The sequence below is a fragment of the Bos taurus genome, chromosome 14 (assembly GCF_002263795.3).
Source record: "Bos taurus isolate L1 Dominette 01449 registration number 42190680 breed Hereford chromosome 14, ARS-UCD2.0, whole genome shotgun sequence".
Classification (NCBI taxonomy): Eukaryota; Metazoa; Chordata; class Mammalia; order Artiodactyla; family Bovidae; genus Bos; species Bos taurus.
The window spans coordinates 59,215,259-59,232,744 of record NC_037341.1 but is presented as its reverse complement, the minus strand read 5'-3'; the positions used below and the strand labels follow the sequence as shown (position 1 = coordinate 59,232,744).

General features: G+C 35.9%; 1 protein-coding gene across 1 annotated transcript in view; it reads left to right on the top strand.

Annotated features, from left to right (window-relative positions):
- Positions 1–17,486, top strand: part of ZFPM2 (zinc finger protein, FOG family member 2) — a 524,880-nt gene that overhangs the window by 110,818 nt on the left and 396,576 nt on the right.

Genomic DNA, 17,486 nt, shown 5'->3' with positions numbered 1-17,486 from the left:
ATTAGGGTTGAAAAAAGGGAGCATAATGGAAATCCGTAAAATAAGAAAACAGATACTGTGTAACAATGGGCATTCTCACATTCCAAAACATTTGACCCAGGTAATGTGCAGAAAGTAAAGGTTGTCCTTCTATATTTAAAAAGCTTTAGAATAGCAAAATGCGAAAATAGAATAAAGCCCGAGTTACTCAGACTTGGATTTAGCTCTAGCCCCAGAAGTAATTAATACCAAAGCAAAAACAAACATAAACAGATAATTAGGTTGGCAGGAGCTTCCAGTTTAGTTCCATAGATTGAATTCAATACAACTCAACTTATATGTTAGGCATCTGCTATGTGTTGGACCCTTTTCTTGGTTCTGGGGATGCAACAATAGACAAAAGTCCATCCCTGCTCTTGAGAGACAGACAACAATCAAACTCACAGTGTATAATATAATGGGTGATGCTGAACATCATGAAGAAAAGCAGCACAGGTGGGGATGAGAAAATGCCATTGTGGGTGGGGTGTGTGTGTGTGTGTGTGTGTGTGTATAGTGTGTGCTGCACACCGCCTTATACAGAGTGATGGTAGGATAGGTGAACTTTGAGTGGAGACCCGAGGGAAGGGAGTGAGCTCTGGTACTCCAGGATCAAGTTGACTGTACCTGTGAGGCTAGTGTTGCAGGAAGCCAGAGGAGGACAGCAGAGAGCCGGGGGATACAGGAGAAGTGTGGCCATACCTGTGGAATTGACATCCTAGGAGTCTCTGGGATTCTTATTGCTGTGGAAGGCTTGGGTAAGCCACAGAGGAGAGCTGGAGTGTAACTGAGAGAAAGCCATGATGATGACTTCTCTCTACCTAGAGAAGGAAGGGCTGCAGAGAGTACAAGTGAAAGCAGGAAATGGAAGCAAGAAAACCGGGGAAGCTGTCAGGAAATACAGATAACTCCAACTGGAACCATCCCTTTAGCAACAGTCTTGATGAGACTCCATCTGTAGCTCGTTAATGCAGTTTCCGGAAGAACAGTTTAGGGATGTTTGAGGCTAATGAGTCTCTTTGCTCCCTTCCACAACACCAGAGCTGAGTATATGTTCTCTATAAATTTTCACATCCTTGACTCAGAAAGATAGAGCAGGAGGCATGAAAATCAGAATAATTTCATCACTGTACTTAACTATTTCTGCCAATACGTTTCCAGACTCATGGGGATGTTCCTTTCCCCCAACTCTTGCCTTTCTTTCCATGGTTTGTGTCATTTTGTAGCTTTGTTCAAAATTTAAGAACGGAGGGAAAGCCGTATTTCTCTTTGGACTGTTAAAGCCTGGATTATTGGCATTTGTCATCCCTCACCCCCCATGTCAAGGTAAAGCAACAAAATTATTATCTTAATTCTTAACACTAGAAGAAGAAGAGCAAAAGCGCAGTTTCATAAAGATTTGGTTAGGGGAGTAGTACTTGCTTGTTTTTCACTTGATTCAGTGTCAAACATTCATGCTATTTTGTGTCCTGTTTTCTTTTTTACTTTTCATTCTGTTATTATTTTAGTTCAGAAAGTCTGTTTACATACAGTTCATAAATGCTTTTCAGTCAGTTTGGTTTCTTTCTTCCTCATTTGTGCCTTTAATGACATGTTTTTGCCTCCTCTGATGCTTGGGCAACTGGAATCGGAATCTGCAAAAGGCAGCTCTACCATAATCACTTTGAGTTCAGTCAGGAAGGAGATCTTTACAGGCAACTCTGTTCCTTTTTTCTTAACGGGATTAAGAAGCTGAGCTTTTTAAATTCTTGCATATAACATTGACATTTCCAGGGTGTGTTTGGACCAGGGAGTTCAAAGAGAAGGAATGAAAAAGAAAAGCCAATATGACTTTGTTTTTTACCTTGCTGGAGGAGCTGTTTGTGCAAATCGCCTATAAGCTTATTGACCTGAATCTTTGACTCCTTGTTTTCTCTGGATTTGGCTGGAGTGGAGACACTGATGGAGCCCTGATAGAGCTGATTGAACAGCCCCCAGCTTTGCTTGGCACAGACCTCCTTTCCCTTCTCCTCCACTTCCCCCTCCCTCCACATGACATTATTGTTCCTTGGCAAACCCTCTGTTTTTCTGGATCTAGTACTCCTTTTTAAAAATTTTATTTTAAAATCATTAAATTTTTCTTGCATAACTCATCCAACAATGCAAAATGGAAAGTAATTTTTTTTTAGAATATAGAAATAGAGGCTATCATAGTGTCCTACTTGTATTTTTATCTCATAAGACTGGAAAAAGGAAGAAATACCTTATGACATTGTGGTATCACTCTTCTGGCCATATTAAAATCCCAAAACATATTTTTTATTTGATATCAGTTTGGTTTTTTCCTTAAGCCACAATTATTGGAAAAAAATGAAGGAACATTTGAAGGCAATTTGTGCTTTCAGGGGAGTTAGCATTTTCTCATTTTTGGGGAACCAGAGGGTGTTCAAATTTTGTTCAAGGCTTAGTATTTTATTTGTAAGAATCAATTCAAACTTTCTGTTTACCTCATCTTTGATGCCAGATATATCATTATGAAAATTTCAACAAAATTAACATGATTGATTTTACACAATGTTGAATGAGTCATGATGATATCATTTATATGAATTTTGTATGATAATATGTGTTATGTTTTTGCATGTGATAAACTAAATTCATTGCTTTTTCTGTAAGCAAACCATTAACAGATCTCCATTGTGCAATCTACTAAAGGCATTTTTTAGATATAGTAAAACTTGATAAATATATAATTACATAATTATAGTTTATGAAACAATTTCATGTTGTAATATAGCATAGTTTATTCTGCTTCTACCTGACTATATAAGATATTAAGAGATAGATATATGCCTGTTTTGTTTATATCTTTATTTTATATCAACATAATTATTGTTAATAATAAAAACTGAGATCAATATAAAACCATATTTAATCATTTAGAGATGTTGCCTTTTTGATTTTGTTTCTTCTGCAAGTGAAAGACTATAAAACTTAGTATAAGTTTGTTGTTTTCCCTACAATGTTGAAACTCAGGAAAAAAGAAAGAATTTATTTAATCTATTATTTTATATATGTAAAACTAGGCATCTGTATAGTAGAAGACATCTGAATTATTGATTGACTTTTTCCTTTTTTCTAGATATTAATCACTGATTTTAGCTGAATACTATTAAGGAAAACTGTATATTTTAAGCTCTTTTATTGTTGTATTTTCTCAGTGATATTCTGGGTAGAATGAAGAGCCAGTGTTTCTTGAAGGAAGTAGATTTGTTCAAGTAGTAATTATATAAACAGTTATTCTAAATGTAAAAAGTATTTTTCAATTTTATTTTGCTCAAATTAAAAAATATATAAAACAATGCATGCAGATATGCACTAGTGTGCCAATCATTTACATCTACTAACTCAATTTATTTTTCTATTCAAAGAAAATTACAAGTACGAATAGAATTAGGGAAGCCTGAGAAGCTAATTTATTTTAATCATATGGAATTAACATGGTTGACAACCTTGAATCCTACTGTTGGTCCCATAATAATTTGAGATAAAATGTTATCATTGTAGAGAAACTGATCTCTTGGAAGTAGCCATGGCTTTTCTGCTTTCTATTGCTAAACATCATAAATGATTTAAAAACATTTTTCTTGGTTCTCTGCCCTAGCATTTTTTAGGTTTAAATCAAGGAAGAGTTTCAGAGCTTTTAATCTTCTAATATAAAATTCATAGTTTCTTGTTAGTATGTAAAATTTCTCACAATGTTTTGATTATCATTTGAGAAGCAACAGGCAGTATTAAAGCATTGGCCCTTCCATTGCCTGATGGGATAATCTTTACCTCTGGTAGTGCTAAATGTAGAATGTGGAAAGCTGCCGTATGATGAATTTAATTATAGTAATATAGTCAGTCACTTTTTTTGTTGTTCTTAAAAGGTCAAGTAAAAATAAGTGAATGTGTTATACCAGTGAAGCAAATACTGATAACGAATGCGGATTGCTGTTTCAGCGTCTTTCAGTAGTTCAGTGAGATTCCAGAGATTGGCACTGAGTCTACATACCAATTATAATAATTATAATAATGGTAGTAACACCTTCCATTTGGTGACTGCTCCTGAAAGTCAGGAGTCCTGCTGTATATACATCATTTCTAATCAACTTACTGTCCTGCAGGGTGGATGTTGTTTTTACCTGCAACTTCCAAAGCTTCAGTAACTTGGCCAAAGTCACACAATTACCAAAGGTTAATACCAGATTCAAACCTAGGGATGGCAGTTATAAAGATAGAGAGCTAATTTTGTTTTCTGATGTCCATCATTATATGATCCTTATAGAAGAAGATGAGCACATCAGATGAAGCCTGGACATGTGAAGCATTAAACTCACTTTTTCCAGGTATTTTTAATACTTATTAGACATGATGTGTCAGTCAAGATAAGGGCATATGTAAATACAAGAAACTTAAAAATGGTAAATAAATACTTCAGGGGAGTGCTTCAAAGATTTCTATTCTTTTGGTCCTCCCTTAAAGACTCTGTCCATATAAACCAATTTGCAGTAAGTAGAGTTGGCATTTCAGTAAAATGAGAGGGCTATATTGAAAGCTCTTTAGACTCATTATATTAACTGGATGATTGTTACTCTGATTTGGTGGCATGAAATAAGCCACAATTTCTCATTGTTTGTTTCTTGTGAAGTTGTTTTCAAGTAATTCAAAAGACTGGGCACAAACCAAAATGTGTGTGCTTGGGCAGAAGTCAGTAATAAATAGCAATAATGTTTAAAAATCCATCAAAATTATTTGAATAGGAATTTCAGCCCTGTAAAAATCTTTGCAAAGTGAACTCTTTAAAACAGTTTGACCTTAACATAAAATAAGGCCAAATAAAAAGCTGAGAAAGGAAGGAAGGAAGAGGAGAAGAGAGCATTGTTTGCAGGGAAAGCTCCGGCCACTGTGAAAACTTTTCACTTTTCTGAAGGAAATGCAGTGCAGCAGATGGTAAGAGTGGAAGTGAGATAAACATAGGAACTGGAAAAATAAGCTATACATTCTAACAGGTTCTGTATCAAAGATCTGGAGAAGTAGAAAGATTAGACAAGAAACTGTTCTGAAACTTGACAGTAGCTGTATCTTACCAAGTCTTAAACGCACATAGCAGAGATGGAAAGTGGAATTGCACAGACAGTAGGCTGTGATTATATTTTTCTGACAGTGAGAAGGGAAGGTCTCTTTAAGGATTATTTTTAAAGATAGAGATTTATCTAGGTGGATATCTATAGTATAGATGTATAAAACACTTCACTTCTCGGCTACCTGTTTAACAATGGGATTTGATGAAGCCTTTGTTCTTGCTGTAGAATTAGCACAAGACACTGTAGTTTGTGTCTTAGATAATCTTTTCTTTTATTTATTTTTTTTCCAATGCTTTTTATGATCCAGGCTAGTTAACTGATACTGAAATCTATGTTACCTGTTTCTGGTCATGGAAGTGTTGGTATGTGTAAGTGCCTGTAAGTGACCACATGTATACAGAGGCAGAAAGGGAAATATATAAAAGAATGTTTTTATTTCTTAAAGATGAAGTCATCTAGTAAAGGAAGGAAAACATGTCTACAAGTGAGAAAAGAGAAGATATATATAAAGAGTGGAGGAAATGTTAAGTTTGGGCTGATTAAGGAAGCATCGTAGTCATTCTTAAGCCTCCTATGACGTTGCACGTGATTCCAATATGGAAACTGATTCACCAGCAAGGATCTGCCTCATTTAAGCCTGTGTTGTGTGCTGCTGTATCTTGACCTGGTGACTGACAGTGAAAGAGAATACCACAATACAGTAACTCAACAAGAAATAGTTCTATACAAATATAGTGTTACTGACAATAAGAAAACAGGCTAATATCCTAAGGGAAACCCAATTTTTATGAAAAAAAATGATGTTTTCTCTATAATACTGTCAGTTTGTGTTGGGGAACTTTTTAAGGTGCCCCCCCACCTCCAAATTAGATCACTAGTAAAAGGAATGGATTTTGACAGTTTATGTAAAATGCATACCTTATCTTCATATTTACTGCCAAAATATTAAATCTACTCATTCACCTTTTAAATTTATTTATCAATTGTTTAGTTAGTTTGATGTGGTGTAACATAGCTTCAGAATTCCTCATTTCCTTCCAAGGCCCTGCACCTAATGTTGTAATTACAACTCTGCATTCTTCTTTTAAGCAGAGGCCTCTCCAATTGAATAAGCTTTAGGCCCCACAAGGCCTGAATCAACCTCTGTTAGTACCTTCAGTAAATATGGGTGATCTCATAGGAGACAGCAATGATCAAGAATGTTGTTTGCTTTCAACTTGGTAATTTTTGAAAAGCCTTGAATAAGATTCCTAAAATTTCTTGGCATTTATAGTAGATATCTGAATTTCAAATCTGCTATCATTCTAGGATAGGTTGCCCTGAGCATAAAGAGAGTATAAATACTCATGGAAACACTGTATTAAAACATTCTCCCCTGTTTCTGAAAATCTAGGCAATGCTCTGGATGCTATCTCTGTTTTCCTTGTGTTATCAGCAGCCAAGGACCTCTTGTGGCCCTGAGGGAGGACATGCTGTGGGAAGACCTTGTGGTAAAAGGAGTTTGAATGGATCGCTTGATAACATGGCTTCCCGGGTGGCTCAGGCAATTAAGAGTCTGCCTGCCATTCAGGAGACCTGGGTTCAATCCCTGGGTTGGGAAGATCCCCTAGAGAAGAGAACAGCTACACACTCCAGTATTCTGGCCTGGAGAATTCCATGGGCAGAGGAGCCTGGCAGGCTACATGTAGTCCATGGGGTGGCAAAGAGTCGGACACGACTGAGAGACTTGGACTTCACTTGATAACACACTGGGATCATCCCTAGTTGTGGAAGCTGATTATGGGTTTGAGTTTGGAGAAGGCTGATGTAGCCTAGAATACTTCCCCACCTCCCCAGATATGGAAACTTCATTAGGATCACATTCAGCTGTAAGAATAGGTTCCTGAAAGTTTCCCAGGACTCTTCCACTTATAATCCATTGTTGGAAATTTATTTTTAACTTAAGGAGTGGTCCACCTCATGAAAAGAGAGGGTGGAAATGTGTTACTCATTATCAGGTGACCACTTGCCCACCTGTAAGTTCTGTTACTGTGGAGCATTTTCAGCTTCAAAGGGCATTGTCTTTGTCTTTGCTTGATTATTGGGATAATGAATAACTCAAAGCATTGTGGCAGTCAGTTCTTACCACATGCATGTTTTTTTCCAATCCAGTAAATATTTATTGAACACTTGCTATATCAAACATTTTGGGCCATGCTGTGATTACTATGTGAGTAAATGCAGGGAAGGTCTTGGCTATTTTGGAATTTACATTCTAGTGAGGAGACAGACATTAATAAAATAATCACAGAAGTGGTACACGGTGGCTTGAAAGAGTGAGGAAGGTTAAAGTGTTCTTAAGAATGTGACACTTCAGTTGCTATCTAATGCAAAATTAATTATGTAAAAAGAAGTAATAGGGTTCCAAGTAGAGGGGCAGCATGGCAAGAGACTACTGAGCATGCAGATTGTGGTGGAACCACAGTGGGACTTGACCCAGAAGAGAGATGTATGGGCCAGAGAGATCAAGAAGAACAATGATCATAGGGTGAAGGACAGGAAATAATGAGAGGAAGCATAAGACAGGGAGATAAATACTTTGAAAATGAAGCATTACAGGCAAATCTGAGCTTCCCATAAACATGGTAGAGAGAGAAAATGTAAGAATAAAATATATATAATTTCAGTGGTCATGCAGTAGAAAAAAACAGAGTTTATCAGAAGAAATAAATGTTATCCCCTATTTGTGAGCTCTGAGAGTCATTTATCATCATTAGGGTATTTGAACTACTGTTGGATAAAGGGCATTCAGATAGGGACCAAAGTTTTTGTTAGCTGCTGTCCCACAATATGCATTCTCCATTGGTCTTGGCTTTTTGGATGTGTGGTGTGAGTAAAGTCTTAATTATAATAAGTAAATTATATTGTGGCGATGGAACACAGTGGTAATGAGTGATTGCTTATGACTCATAGTCCTACATGGATTATGAGAAAGGAGAAGCCTCTCTGGAGTGATTGTTAAACAGGAAAGAATAAACAATTAGATTGTATGGAAAACGGTATTCAAAGATCATAACTTTCTCAGATTGGTTTGCTCTTTCTGTGTAGACTAGGTTTACTCGTTAGGGAGACAGTTTAGAGAGTGTGAGCTTTGGTTTTACTTTTTGTTGTTGACGGTGATGGTGCTGTTGGTGATGATGATGGCGATAATGTTGATGTCGGTGATAATGATAGTTTCCTAAAGGGAATGCTGGGTTTGAAGCTTGAAGACTGAGTCCAGAAAACTGAAAGCTAATGGTTTCTTGATGGCCAAACAACAGATCCCTGAATAGGTCAATTACAGTTCAGAGTAACTTACTTTGTCTCCTCTTTGGAACAAGAAATGGCTTAATTTGGTAGAATCCTCTTCTGAACGGAACATAGTAGTTGAAGTGGCTTTTCTTTTTAGTTGCAGTGAGGGTTTTTGTTGTTGTTGTTCCTTTGAACAGGTTTGGTTTGAGGGGAAGCAGGGGAAGAGAAAATAAAACTTATTTAAGCATAAACTTTGAAATATGTATTTCAGAAATGTCTTTTAAAGTAAGATGCCTCCTCCACTTGCTTGTAAATGTTCTTGTGAGAAATAACGAGGAGTGAAATTTCTTGAATGATACAGTGCTGAGTATTTGCCTTATTTTATCTCATGTGGAAATTTACCTTATGTTCCAAATCTTAAGTAAACTTAAACTTTTCACATGGAGGCTGATATTGATGTTAGGAATAAATATTCAGGACTGTAGAAAGAATTTATAAACCACTGTTTTTTCTTCCTAAGTTATCAATAATTTCAATGTGACTTTTATTTGATATAGTTACCATGCTGTTGCTGCTGCTAAGTCGCTTCAGTCGTGTCCGACTCTGTGCGACCCCATAGACGGCAGCCCACCAGGCTCCCCCGTCCCTGGGATTCTCCAGGCAAGAACACTGGAGTGTGCTGCCATTTCCTTCTCCAATGCATGAAAGTGAAAAGTGAAAGTGAAGTCGCTCAGTCGTGTCCGACCTTCAGCAACCCCATGGACTGCAGCCTTCCAGGCTCCTCCATCCATGGGATTTTCCAGGCAAGAGTATTGGAGTGGGGTGCCATTGCCTTCTCCAATAGTTACCATAAACAGTATTTTCAACAACCTTCCCTTACTAGCTATAATAAAATGCCACAGATATTACAGTAGTCATCTGTTGACTGTAGAGACTGAGTTTCTTTTCAGAATAACAGACCTAGCCCTGGACCATTGTTATCAAACATTTAAGGATTGTTTCCTGATCTGGAGTCTAAAAATTTATAATCAAATAAATGTGGATTCTGTTTTTTGATCTGCTTGATTCATACTCTGGGGTATGAAAAAGGCTATTATATAAGTTACAAGGAAATAGCATGCATTTAAAAATGTTTGTGTACTGAATATAACTATCCAGAACACAGCAAAATCCTACATTTTCTTATATTTATAGTAAGCCAAGGGGGACTTGAGACAGGCATGATTATAGGGATCCACAGAATAATGGATGTACTCTATTCAAACCATTGAAATGTTTAGATTTTATTTTTAGACATTAGCAAAAAAAAGGGCAACAATTGAATGTTTTTATTTTTTTGTCTCTGGAGATGTAACAGTGTCTGTAATTTGGCAATGTAGAGTTAATTTAACATGACACCTCTGTTTGGATAATCTATAACCAAACAATTGTTTTAAGCCAAACAACATTGTGGAGGCTATTAGGCAAAGCAAACACAAACTGAATCTTAAACTTAAATGTCCTCGCCCTTCAATACAAGCCGCAGTTTTCTGTTTTTGACTGTTACAGTCCTTTAACCAAAGCTATCTTGTCTGATGATAAAACCATAAGTGTATGAAGCTCACACATTTTTCATCTCTTTTATGACCTTATCTTTCATGAGCGGCTTCTGTGAAGGTATCCTAACTATAGGAAGCACCTGGAAAACATATGTGATATCTATTCTCTGATAAGCAGTTGTGAACAAGCAAGTAGATCTGTCACTTCTGAACTGTTCATTGTTAAAAAATACTTTGATGATTTAGCTGATTGCAAAATACATTATAGGGATGACTAACAGCTACAGTAACACTCCTAGTCAAGAAAGTTCAATAGTTTCATTGTACAAGAATTTCTATAAGAGGTTAATATTGATAGGAACTACATGGATTAAAAGAGCAGGACTGAGAAAGGCTGTTTGCTTGCATGACTGCTTTCAAACACTGCTGCTATTTTGTGCGGAAAAAGTGACTGCCTCAGAACGTGGCAAGTCTTTAATTTCTACAGGAATGTCTAACTTTCAGTGAAAAGATATTTATTTGTGTTTTGAAATGATTTTTGCCTTGCAAATAGAGCCACTGCTTTTACCACCTTGCCAACAATACCTAATATGGAATGAAAAGACACTGTTTCGTATGTTCCAAAGACTATATTCTAGTGCATTTCCCTCAGTCATTTGTGGTATGTTTTATAGAGCTCAATAACGCCTTCAATTTCCTCCTATAGGGCTTTCACTGATTCTGAAAACTAAACTAAGAAAAATGGAAGGGCCCACAAAATATGTATGATATCTTTTAAAAGAGCAACAAAAGAGTTTAATCTTGCAATGGAAAACCATTAACTGCATAGCCATAATTTCAGAAATATTGTAGATTTTGTTACCATTTGACATTTATTCCATTTCATCATTTTATGAATTGGTCTCTGATGTATATAGTGGTTATCCCATTAAATGTGTTTGTGCTTTGCTAAAAATATACTGAAATTTCTATTTAAAAGCATGTGAATAAAGAATTTAGCAAGTAAATGAATGGATATCAAATGGATTTCTAGCTCTTTCTGTAATACTCGTCCTGGCATCCTTTTCTCTCCCTTTCCTCTTCCTACCAACAAAGCTTTTGAAGCAGTATCTGAACAAATTTGTCATTATCTTAGCTATTAATTATTCATGCCATTTTTTCATAAGCTGCTCTAGAGTGCTGCTTTCAAACATATAAGAATCAAAAATGGATAAAAGTTAAAAAAAAGAGATGGTCAATGAAGTCATTCCCATTCAAATCAAGAAGAGGCTGAAATTGGGTTAATATCAAAATAAAGTTCTATTTATAAATTTTCCATGAGAATAAATATTGATAGGAAAGAGGCAAGTCTCTATTGTGAGGGGAAAATACTGTTTCTTAAAGTAATTTAGAGATTTCATATTCGATTAAATTATTTTTTAATCATTTCATTTTTCATTAGTAAAAAGATTAAAAATGAATTAGGTGAAAACATTACCATAAAAATGAGACCTGGTTTCCTGAAATAAACTTAAATGATGAAGGGTTTAAAAGTTGAAAAATGTGACATATCTTAGTTATTAAATAGTGCTGAAAGCAATTAATTAGTAAATGTAATGATATTGCAATAGGTTATACTAAAAAGTATAAAACCAAAATCTAATTTTCTAACTGCACAGTGAGCAATGGTTATTGATTAAGGATTTCTGTATAATTTGGTTTTAGCAAATTCTAAGTAAATAGTATACGTAAAATAAAAATGAAGAAACAAGGCTTATATATGATGAAGAGAAAGCAGCTATCTTATCACATCTTGCTGTCTTTGTTGTTAGACCTCCATTCAACTATAATGTCCTAATGGGTCTGGAGTATGGTCTTTGGAATTGGACTGACCTGGGATCAGTTCTTGGCTCTGCTGCTTAGCAGTGTGCTTGGGCATCTTCTTACATATCTGCCTACTGGTTTACTCTTCTGAAATATAGGGATAATAATGCATGGCAGAGTTGTTGATGTGATATGATGTTCATTTAACTAGTTCTGTGTGGTGCCTAAGAAATAGTAGCCATGTTTAAGTTCCATACAGAATCTGAACTTTGTGACATTATCTCTTCTTTATTCATCTCTATGATTTCAGTATTTGGCACATAGCAGACATTGAGATAAATATAAATTTAATTCTGACCCATTTTGTTTTCTATATCTAAATATTAATACATCATTTCATATGATACTCATATGCTTTTTTCACATTTTGGGGTTCTCATTTTTACATTTTGGGGTTCTTTAAGAAAACACAAGTAATTAGTCAATGACTTTTATTCTTCTCACTCAGGATTTATTTTTATTAATGTGATGCGTATTGTACATTTAATCAGTTTCATAAATGGTTTAAAATAATTGTAAAATGTAATTTCTTTAGAGCTGTTAATTGTGTACTACCAGCTATTTTTAGTGCTTCTTTACTGAATACTCTGCAGTATTTATTTTCAGTCATTTTCTAATTATATGTGCTGCATAATGAAACAAATTAGATCAAATTGTTCCATGAATCAGGATTATCAATACTGAGTATTTCTGCAGATGTTGGCCCAAGTTGAAATCTAAGCTCTACAGTTTTGATTTGGCAGATAAGTGACATTTAATGAAGGCATTTTATTATATGAAATTACTAGTTCAATCAAGCCCTTAATAGTTGAATGATAATATTTTCATTTGAGTGATTTACTAAAGTTCTATGTGTATCAAATGTCTTCTGAGATTTGTAGTCATCCTGCCATCTTCTTTTCCTAGTAGTTACTGATGAAAATGATCATGGGTAAATTTGGCCCATACTGAATGAGGGAAAGGACTTCATTCAATCAACCATCAAACAGTAGGAATATTTCGTTAATTGTCTCTTGTTAGCATCTTAAAACTCTCTCTGGATCCTATTTTTGCATCACTGAAATGTTTTTAGTTTCACCACCTTCAAGATGCCATTTTTCCTGCACAATAACTTAGCTGCTTCTGCTGCTGGTGCTAAGTCACTTCAGTCGTGTCCGACTCTGTGCGACCCCATAGATGGCAGCCCACCAGGCCCTGCTGTCCCTGGGATTCTCCAGGCAAGAACACTGGAGTGTTTTGCCATTTCCTTCTCCAATAATCTTTTTCTTTGGGGAAGTGGTTCTCATTTTTAATCTGAAAAAAAAAAAAAAATGGTTTTTAAACATGGAGCCCCTGGACGTGAAACCTACAGAATTCAGATTCATTTAAGATTATGCCTCCAAATTTCAGATATTTTATTGGTTCCTTTTTCTGGGAAGCTTTCACGACACTGAGTTTTCATTAAATGTCATGCCTCTGTGCTTCTGTCACCATGGACTGCTCCCGTGAAATCATTAATCGCATGAGGTTGCAGTCTGTTCATTTGTCTCTGTCCTAATCTACAGGTTGTATGAGAGAAGGAACCATCTTTGTTTTGTATTCTTAGTGCTCAGAGACTCAAAAGTAGTCTTTTAATCAGCTAACTAAGAATGCTTTATATCACTTCTGTCTAACAAAGACAGACATCCATAGATCTAAGTCAATTCTTTTAACTTCTAAGTGTTGGGATTACTCTTCAATATATTCTTCCACACATACTTGTTTCTCACTGTATTTCTGAATACTTTTCCTTCCAAATATGTAATTTGCCAAATAAAGTATTTTAGAGTAGACTTAATTCCAATCTCACAAAAAATTTAGTGAAGCAATGTCTGGGATGTGAGTTAGATTGTTATTACAGATTAAGTGAGGGAAAACTCAAGGACCACAGGTCTGACAAAGTGTGTTCATAGAAAATAAATATGTGTTCATTACTGTATTTGTGTTACATGATCATGTCAGTTCCCCAATGCTTCTCCATCTTCAACAGGAAGGTAGAACTTAAAAATTAATTAGAAGGTTCTCCATGGTCAATGTCATTTCATGCTTTTGGTCTCTGAGTTTCTGTATCTTATGTGATCTCATTTGGAATTATTCATGTACTACCCTGGTTATTTTTGTCAGTGGCAACCTCTTTTATGCATGTGGTGTGTCTCCTTAACTAGATTATATGGTTCTTAAGAGAAAGCTTCTTTTTGTTTTTCATATATTTCATTGCATCTTCAAATATATGCCTTGTCAATGTTAATTACTGACTGAATTTTGCATAGCACAGTGTTTTCAACAATTAAAATGTAATAGTAAAAGTCAGGAAGATTTACTTCTCTCTGTGTATGTAGAATGATATAAATAATAACTGAATATAATACTTAACTTACCCAAGTAGTTCTGATGAAAATTTTACTCTCTGTTCTCTGGGTCCTTGGATGTGTGATTTTTAACAGTGTAGTCTCATGCTTACTTTTTTATCCATCTCTCTATGACTAAAATTCAACTATTGAAAGGTATATGTGTTCTTTCTTCAACTAATGGGATGGGGAGAGGGTAGGGAGGCAAGAAAGGATGTTTTAGAAAGAATGCCAAGCTGATAGGAGACTCAAATTTAACCCCTAACCTTTTACAAACTGCTGATTTGGGTGGTCTTCATGATGCCTCTCTGTGCTCCCCCATAGCCCTACTGTTCTGCTTGTTAGGGGAAGGAGATGGCTGGGAAGCACTTACTGCTGAAGCATGAGAAGGCTTAGGGAAGATTCCTTATGTGGAAATAAATGTTGTAGCTCTAAGACTATAGATAAGTCACCCTATCTGTACATCAACTTCCAGATGGGTGAACTTGTCTCATTTGGGTTACATGTTCTCCAGAGTCCTCTGTGATGCTCACATCCCTGTTTCAAGATCACAAGATATGAGAAAAGGGCTTAGAAGGGATGGATGTTGTTTAAAATATATAGGTTGATGCTCTAGTCTTCACTGTTTGTGGAGGGGGGGGCATTTTCCTTTGTAGACTCCTCTGCATCCGTGCCTGGAGTTAAACTTCCATTCAGTCTGTGGAAAAGCAAGGAAAAGGTCACTCACCTAGGTGGTAGATTCTAGCGTGAATTATAGTCCCCATGAAAAATAGAGCATTGGTAAAGTCAGTATTAGTTCAATTGCTCAGTTGTGTCGGATTCTTTACGACCCCATGGACTGCAGCATCCAGACTTCCCTGTCCATCACCAACCCTGGGAGCTTGCTCAAACTCATGTCCATTGAATTGGTGATGCCATCCTACGATCTCATCCTCTGTCATCCCCTTCTCCTCCTGCCTTCCATCTTTCCCAGAATCAGGATCTTTCTGAATGAGTCAGTTCTTTGCATCAGGTGGCCAAAGTATTATTGGAGCTTCAACTTTGGTATCAGCCTTTCCAGTGAATATTCAGGACTGATTTCCTTTACGACTGACTGGTTTGATCTCCTTGAAGTCCAAGGGACTCTCAAGAATCTTCTCCAACACCACAGTTCAAAAGCGTCAATTCTTCGGCACTCAGCTTTCCCTAAACTGGGTCAGACATCCCTGGTGGCACTCCAGAAGATTCAGTCGTACAGGATATTGTTCTAGTAACATTGACTTAATTGGTAACAAAGTTTTCGGGTTTCTCAAGTTCTTCCAGTATACGAAAAGGCCATGGAGCCTCCTCATGTGCAGAGGCTGAGAACCAGTCCTGTTTGTGTCTGAGAAGTGAGAGCTGGTCTCTAACCCTGATCTCCCAATTGGCTGGTGCATCTGTGTTCTATGTGACCTACAAAAAAAAGGAGCACAGAAGATTCAAACTGTTACCTTACTACTGAGCCTTTGTACATACATTTCTTATGGCTCTTGGATCATGTCTTGCACTCTCACTTTATGAACTTGCTCTCTATAATGAGTTTTATACTCCTTTGAAAAAGGTATTTTTCCATATATATCCTACCATGCCTACCATAGTTCCTTAAACCTGGTAGATGCTCAATAAACATTTTCTGGAGAGGATTTCATTTTGATAATCCAGAAAAGAAGAGAGAACTCACTTTTAAAAGAGCCGTCAATTCCAGGCATGGAGTTTGGTGGTATGCTGCTGCTGCTGCTGCTAAGTTGCTTCAGTCGTGTCCGACTCTGTGTGACTCCATAGACGGCAGCCCACCAGGCTCCCCTGTCCCTGGGATTCTCCAGGCAAGAACACTGGAGTGGGTTGCCATTTCCTTCTCCAATGCATGAAAGTGAAAAGTGAAAGTGAAGTCGCTCAGTCATGTCTGACTCCTAGCGACCCCATGGACTGCAGCCTACCAGGCTCCTCTGTCCATGGGATTTTCCAGGCAAGAGTACTGGAGTGGGGTGCCATTGCCTTCTCCTTGGTAGTATGGGTATGTGTTTTATTCTTTGTTACCCACCAGAGGCAGCCCTTCTCTATTAGGGAAATTAAGTTCAGCAGAGCTGTCACTGGATTTCTGCAATGTATTTCTTTACTTTTATTTGACTCTTTAAAATGCTTTATTTTTGTGAAACTATATATAGAAGTGAATGTAAAATTTATGGAGTTTAAACTTCAAAACTCATATTAACATCACACTACTGTCATTGTAATAATAATTGTTTCCTGAAAATTTTGTATTTTCTAGGTTACTGTGAAAGATTTTTAAAATTCAATGTATAATTTATAACAATATAAATATTTAAGTACTATTAATATTAGAGATTTAACAATTGTGTGAAAAATAGTTATTGAATGCTTCAAAGGGCAAGCAATTTGACTTTAAAAATTTAGCATTATTAGATTCAAGGTTTAGTGTCCCTGTTTTTAATTTATATTCTTTTCATTTTTGTCATCACACCACATTTTCTTGTTATTCTGTTTCCTGATTTCTGTTATCCTTATAACTAGGAATGTTTGTATTATTCTTTGCACTATATTAAAGTCAGTTGTTTTTGTTTAAAGCAGCAGTACTTTGTTACATTATCATTTAAAATGAAGACACTTAAAAAATCAGACTTTTTGCTTTTAAAATGTGGTTACGTTAGTAGGTTTCTCATTCTTTGCTGTAAGTATACTTTTGCTCAAGGTATATTACATCATTTTTCTTTTTTATGTGAAATGAAGACATAATTTTGAAACTAGCTGTACTTATTCAGGAACAAGTATAGGTTTGTAGCTTCCTACATTGTGAAGACTTGTGTGACTGGCTCATCTTATATGATTATCATTCAGTTATGACCTTTTTATACCCATTTTTAAAATAAATACAAACACATTTTAGTACGCTTAATGATGGAGAAAAAGAAAATCTCCAAAATAGCTCACTTTCAACCCAAACACAAATATGTCTTCTCTGTTGCATCTTGCTTTTATAAAAATGTAATTTGGAAATAAGCAAGTTAGTTTTCTGTATTGAAAACAGTATAAAGAATACATACAGATTTTCATTTTCTTCTTGAATAATACTAATAATTCCAAATGAAAAATTTTATGGAAATGTTTTTAGTATTTATAGCAGTTTATTTATTTATGACTAATGTTGATTTTATTTATTATAAACCCATAATAGTTATCAAAATGATTAATCATAGAACTGTGTTCAGTATAATTACCATGTATGTAACAATTATATAATTAGACATATGCTAAGGACATCCCTGTGGGAGGATTTGAATGTCAAA